The sequence below is a fragment of the Lonchura striata genome, chromosome 3 (assembly GCF_046129695.1).
Source record: "Lonchura striata isolate bLonStr1 chromosome 3, bLonStr1.mat, whole genome shotgun sequence".
Lineage (NCBI taxonomy): Eukaryota > Metazoa > Chordata > Aves > Passeriformes > Estrildidae > Lonchura > Lonchura striata.
Window position 1 is genome coordinate 65912720 of NC_134605.1, and position 7070 is coordinate 65919789.

Sequence of the window (7070 nt, forward strand, 5' to 3'; positions counted from 1 at the left end):
ACAGCAGAGTCACTGCACCCTTGCTTTCCACAATGGTTTTCAGCAAAGAAAGTTTTACTGTCTATTTGACTTGACTAATGTCTCCAGGTTCTTTCCTCTTTTTTTTTAATTTTCTTTGACATCTGTGTCATGCTGTCTGTGATGATTTGAGTCCCCAGGTGTGGCTTTACTGAGCATAACCAGGTGAAATTGATCCTCTTTAATTTGGGTTTAGGACTATGCATTTTAATGGTGAAGGCAAGCTTTAGATTCAAATTTACCACTTTCTACAAAAAGTTGATATTAATTCAGCTAGACCTGAAAAAGGTGTTGCAGAAAAGTATGTCAGTAAAATAGCCCTGGCAGGTCTATTAATGGTTTAAAAATTCTAACTCACTTTCATTTAATTCATTCCTGAAAACCTTTGTTAGACACACACTTCTAGTTATAGAAGCTTGCAAATCAGCTGGATTTTTTCAAACAATCATGGCTCTATTTATAATGACACTTAGCAACTCTAACTGATATTATGTTTTGACTCTAAAAAATAGCCACAAACCCAGGGTATCAAAGCCAAGTGAACATGCCAAAATACTGTTGTTATTGCTACTGACATAACCGATACTGCTGTATAAATAATCTTTTTTATGATGTGTTAACTTCCTTATATGCCATCTTCAGTTTGGAGGATGTTCAGCACTGCCTTCTATCTTTCACTATAAGAACAGAGTTGTAAAATAACCACTCCTGTTTGGATATTAATTCCTTCTGTTGACATAGCTGGATTTTTCTTTCTGGAATAGAATAGAATCATTTAGGTTGGAAAAGACTTCTAAGATCATTGAGTTCAACTATCAACTCAACAGTTCCAAATGCACCAGTAAACCATTCCCTAAGCACCACATTTACACATCTTTTAAGTACTTCCAGGGATGGTGACTTCGTCACTTCCCTGGGCAGCCTGTTCCAATGCTTGACAGCCTTTTTTGAGAAGAAAAGTCCCATAAAACCCAACCTAAACCTCCCCTGGTGCAACTGGAGATTGTTTCCTCTCATTCTGTCACTTGTTACTTAGGAGAAGAGACAGACCCCCACCTTCTTACAACCTCCTTTCAGGTAGTCATAGAGAGTGATAAGGTTACTCTTGAGCCTCCTTTTCTCCAGGCTAAACAACCCCAATTCCTTCAGCTGCTCCACATAAAATTTGTGCTCAAGACTCTTCATCAGCTCTGAATCCCTTCACAGATTCACAAGATCAAGGTTGGAAATTATCTCCAAGATCATGGAGTCCAACTTTTGACCAACCACCACTTTGTCAACTAAAACATAGCACTAAGTACGGGGCGGGAGTGCGGCAAAGTACCATGTCAGGTCGTTTCTTGGACATTTCCAGGGACAGTGACTGTCACCACAGCAATACATTTCAGTGCTTGACAACCCTCTCCATGAAGAAATTCTTCCTAACCTGAGCCTCTCTTGTACTGCTTGAAGATATATCCCCTTGTCCTGCCACTTGTATCCTGGCACCTCACTACAGCTTCCTTTCAGGTAGTTGTAGAGAGTGATAAAGTCTCCTCTGAGTCTTCTTTTCTCCAGTCTAAGCAATCACAGCTCCTTCAGCTGCTCCTTATAAGACTTGTATGCCAGACCCTTCACCAGCTCTGTTGCCTTTCTCTGGTCCTGCTCCAGCACTTGAATGTCCTTCTTGTTGTGAGGAGACTAGAACTGGATACAGGATTCCAGGCATGGCCTCACCAGTGCTGAGTACAGAGGGATAATCCCTTCCCTGGCGCTGCTGGCCACACAATTTCTGACACAAGTCAGGATGCATTGGCCTTCTTGGCCACCTGGGCACAGCTGGATCATGTTCAGTTGGATGCCAACCAGCACCCCCAGGTCCTTTTCCTCTGGGCAGTTTTCCAGCCACTCTTCCCCCAGCCTGTAGCGCTGCCTGGGGTTGTTGTGACCCAAGGGCAAGGCATGCCCCTTGGCCTTGCTGAACCTCATAGGATTGGCCTTGGCCCATGGATCTGGCCTCTCCAGATCCCTCCACAGAGTCCTCCTGTCCTACAGGAGATCAACATTCCCACTCAGCTTGGTGTTGTCTGCAAAGTGACTGAGGCAACACGCAATTCCCTCGTCCATATCACTGGTAAAGGTATTAAACAGGACTGGCCCCAGTAGCGAACCCAGGGGGGACACCACTTGTGAGCGCTGCCCACTGGGTGTAACCCCACTGACCACTGCTCTCGGGGCCCGGCCATCCAGCCAGCTTTTTACCCAGTGAGCTGGGTAAAACCCCGGCCAAGCCATGAGCAGCCAGCTTGTCCAGAGTAATGCTTTGAGAAATGGTGTCAAAGGCTTCACTAAAGTCCAGATAAACACATCCACAGCCTTTTCCTCCTCCACAAGTGGGACATCTTGCCATAGAAGGAGATCATATTAGTCAAGCAAGACCTGCCTTTTGTAAGCCCATGATGCCTGAGCCTGATCCCCTGATTGTCCTGCATGCTCTGTGTGATGGCTCTCAAGGTGATCTGATCCATTCAGATGCTTTTTCAGGGAATGCTTTCTGGAACGCCTACCTATCTACAAATAGAAATAAATTTCTGGGGAAACGTGTTACTAAAAATCTCTTTAGAATTCTTTGATTCACTTTTATATTATGAGTCAATCTTACTCTTGATAGATGCAATATAAGAAAAAGCAGTGACAAAGTGACTATAGCTGCAAACACCCTATAGTTACCATGTATGCACAGTTGTGTTTTGGCTCAGATCACAGAATCCTGTGGGTCCTAAGTGGAATATATGTTTCTGGGGCATGGGAAGCAATAAAAGATACATGAGAAGCCTATGTGCAAGAAGGTTGGACTGTGAATAAAGTCTTATGACTTTTACTCTAAGGACTATACAAATGTTAAAATTGCAGATTCTTACCTGATCTACAGGTTTGTTTTTTTTTTTTTTTATGGCAGAAGTGTCAAGTTAAGTGGCAAAGGAAAACAATAACATTCTATTGGAAATACACTCCCAAAGAGTGTAAAAAAATCAAATAAAAGTGCTGTCTTAAATACAGGATTTGCAGTTTCTTAGCAGAATACACTCTCTGCCTTGACTCTCTGTGCACTCACTGAAGTGGAGGTCATGGCTAGTGACAACTGGGAGCTGTTCCTGGAGGCTTTCTTGCCTTTTTAGGTTATGAGGGTCTCTGTGTGTTTAGGATAATATGATTGACAGCTCCACTCCGGCCCCAATTAGCACCCTATAATTTATTAGCTTCTGCTTTCAGATTATGCGCTAACTTCACAAATATTTCAACCACGGAAACAGCAGCTATCAAGTGTCTCTTTCCTGATCCAGCTCACTTGGACTGCAGTTAAATACAAGGAGGGAGCTGTGTGGGTCTGTCAAGAGAGAATAATCATTTGTGTCTGTGTGCATCTGGGGCTGTCACTGTTCTTTAGGACCCAGCTTCTGGAAAAAAAGTTTTTTCACTGGATCAGAATCAGGGGTTAGGGCTCGGTTCCTGCCACAGAGGTTCGGTGCAGGATTGAGACCAATGCTCTTCCTGAAAAGGCCCATGTTAGTTCAACCTTCTTTGTCATGTAAATACTGACTCCATGCAAACAACATTGGCAGGAAAGTGTGTGTCCCTCCTAGCACTTGCTGCAGTGGTATGAGGCCAGAATGCTAAGTGCAGGAGGGAAGAGCCTGAGTAAGGCAGGAGAACAGAGAGGAAAGGAGAGGCAGGGTCCAGGTTGAGAGCAGAAGTCAAGGAGAGGAGAAGTGGAGAAGTTGGGGTGGGTATGATGAGGGAGGAGGGGCACCTTGCAGCTGTACCCAGGCCAGGTAGGGCAGAAGGAAATTGCCATGCCAGAGGGAGATGGAGTACCCTCAGTAAGATCCAATATGGTATTACATCTCCCAATAGGATAGCACTCCTGCCACGTGTTTTTCCTGCCTTTACCATGGATGAATAAGCAACTGACACTTACCTAAAGAAATGCTCCCATCCTTGGCCAGCCTGTGCTTTTGTGGGCTGCAGCCGAACATGGCAAATGGAAATGCCCATGCATGAGACTGGGGCCCGGGAGAGTGCACACCTGCACCCCCTGCACCTCTGCACCCCTTCACTTTTGCACCCCTGCACACCTGCACCCCTACACTCCTGTACCCTGTACACCTGCAGCCTGCATCCCTGTGCTCTTACACTCCTACAGTCCTGCACCCTGAACACCTGCACATCTGCATTTGTGCTCTGCATCCCTGTCCTACACTCCTGCACTCCTGAACGGCCTCTTCCAGCACCTTCCCTGTCTCTCGCAGGACCTGATGCAGAGGGCAGGGGCAGGAGGATGGGGACATAGCACCCAGGGACTCTCTGCTACAATTGCATTTACAGCCTTGACACACATTAATCCTGGGTTATACCTGGCTAAGGAGGCAGTAGAAGGTGCACTGTAAAAGTAACTCCTCCTTTAAGATGAAAAATGGACATGAAGAACCCAGGCTTGTCACTACATTCAGATCAGATAATAGTGTTACCATGCTGGCAGCTAAATTAACAGCATGGTTCCCTAGGCTGTAGTTCCAAGGCTTGGGAAGTTACTGAAGAAAAACTTCCGGTTTTCTTTTTCTTTTTCTTTTTCTTTTTCTTTTCTTTTTCTTTTTCTTTTTCTTTTTCTTTTTCTTTTTCTTTTTCTTTTTCTTTTTCTTTTTCTTTTTCTTTTTCATTCTTTTTCTTTTTCTTTTTCTTTTTCTTTTTCTTTTTCTTTTTCTTTTTCTTTTTCTTTTTCTTTTTCTTTTTCTTTTTCTTTTTCTTTTTCTTTTTCTTTTTCTTTTTCTTTTTCTTTTTCTTTTTCTTTTTCTTTTTCTTTTTCTTTTTCTTTTTCTTTTTCTTTTTCTTTTTTCTATTTTTTTCTTATTTTTCCCCTATTCCATTTTTTTTTTTTTTATGATCTCCTACTTGCATTTCCCTATGCAAAATTGCCTAGCATACAAAATCAATGTCTCACTCCTGAAAATAACCATAGGACTCTCTCCTTTCCCTGCTGCAACTGCTCCTCTGGGTGGCAGGCCCGGGAAGACAGCCAGGACACTGCAATCCTCCACAGGAGCTGGCTCATCCTGTAATCAGAAGGGCATGTTAATTACAACACTTGCCCAGAAAAAGATGAACAGCAACTGTCAGTTAGAGAACGCTGCTGCATCCAAAGCCATCAGGAGCATTTTTCTCCCTTCTAAGAAGGGCCCAGCATATAAGCCCTAACTAGAGCTTGTCTTGTGAGCCGAAATATGACTTCAAAGGGAAGGTGGGAAGGGTCGGCAGCTCCTGACCCAAGGGATACATTTCCCCAGAGGCAGCAGCACACAGCCTAGGGGACGCAAAAGGGATTATTCAATCTCTGTTTCACCCTCTGTCCCCTCCCTTCCTCCTCCTCTGCTGGGGGCTCCTATGGCAAATGCACTGGAAAAGTAGGCAAGAAGTAAGCAACACTACTCTAAATCTCTTCAGCATTAGACTGTAAGTGTAGAGGCACATATATAATTTAAGAGTTTTGTGGTTCATTCTTGCAACTGCAGCCATACTGAAGCAAAGACCTAATTAAAATAAAATGGAAACTGCATCCACAAATACCATGTCCTATCCCCACTTCCATCTTTCCCTTGACAGATCACTTTTAACCTCAGAGATCATCAAAAGAGTACTCCTTCATGCTTTGTTGATTTTCAGAAAGGGAAATACATACCTGTGGTGAATACATCCAGAGCTCATTTTGGAAACTCCTTGTGGAGAGGACACTCTTGCCATTGGGCAGCAGCAGATATCTTTGCTATGTCCAGCACTGCCATTCTCTGCAGCAGATGGTGTCCCTCTGCCTCCTTCGCTGGACTCTGCATGAAGTTGTTTGTGTCTGTTTGTCTGTCCCAGCTGGGCTAGTCTGTTTGTCAGGTGGGTAGCTAGAGAGCACAGTGTGGTGCATGACATTCAGAAAGGGACAGCAGGAGGATCTGCCGTCCAGGCTGCAGAGATGGGGACTCACATCCCTTTCAGTGTGTGACAAGCATGTGACAGGTAATATTTACGTAACCTCTAAGAAGGGTTTCTTTTTTAATTCCAGATTTTCTACAAACATTCATGACTAAGGGAGTAATGACCTATGATGCAAAGAGGAATAAAACAGACTTGAGAAATGGCACAGAGGTCACGTGCACTGTTACTGCACTAGGAGCTGGGCCCCCAGTGCTGCAAAGACTAATGCCCTTAGAGGCTGGTGCTTCTTCAGGAGTCAGAATAACACGGAGTGAGCACAACTGCAAGGATTAGCCAAAACAGGACATGTGTGCTTTCAGGCTGCAGTCCAACCAGAGTAGGAGCATTTTTTAAAAGTTGCTTGTACTTTTAGCACCTTGAGCCACTGTCTTGGCTTTTGTGTTTAGATGCTTTCATGATAAAACAGTAAAAAATATACCCACAGAACAAATGCCAAAACTAATATTCATAGATTAATTGCATTAATTCTTGTGCTTGAACACATTCACGGTCAAAATGATTGTAAATACCAATGGTGCAAATTACTTGTTTATGCTTACCTGAACATTTCCTAATGTATTTGGACTGTGTCGCTCAACCCTCCTCATAAAAAATTGCAGAGAAGAGGGGAGGAAGAAAAGAAAGAAAAAATAAATAATCGTGGTAAAGCACAACCAATCATAGACTCAGATTTATCTTTTTTTAAAAAATAGGTCTTTAGAAACCGCCTGAAAAAGCCCTCAGGAAAATGCTCACAAAATGACCCTGCTAACTTTAAGCTTCTGAAGTTAAACACTGTTTTTAGTAACTTTTGTCCTGCAAAAAGTTGGTGCCTTCTTCCTTGTTAAACACCTCAGAATTTTTTTGGTTTACTAGATAATGTAAATTATGGGGTCACTCCCTTGCCCTTCCAGCTTGTCCAGGTTCTGGCTATTTGGAGGCTGAGGAAAAAATGCCCATGGGTTTGTCTGGCTGAGGGAATCACTGCAAGTCCCCCCCTGCCATTTGCTAAGCTCTGGCCGGGGGTGTACCTAGTCAGATTCTCACTGTATGTA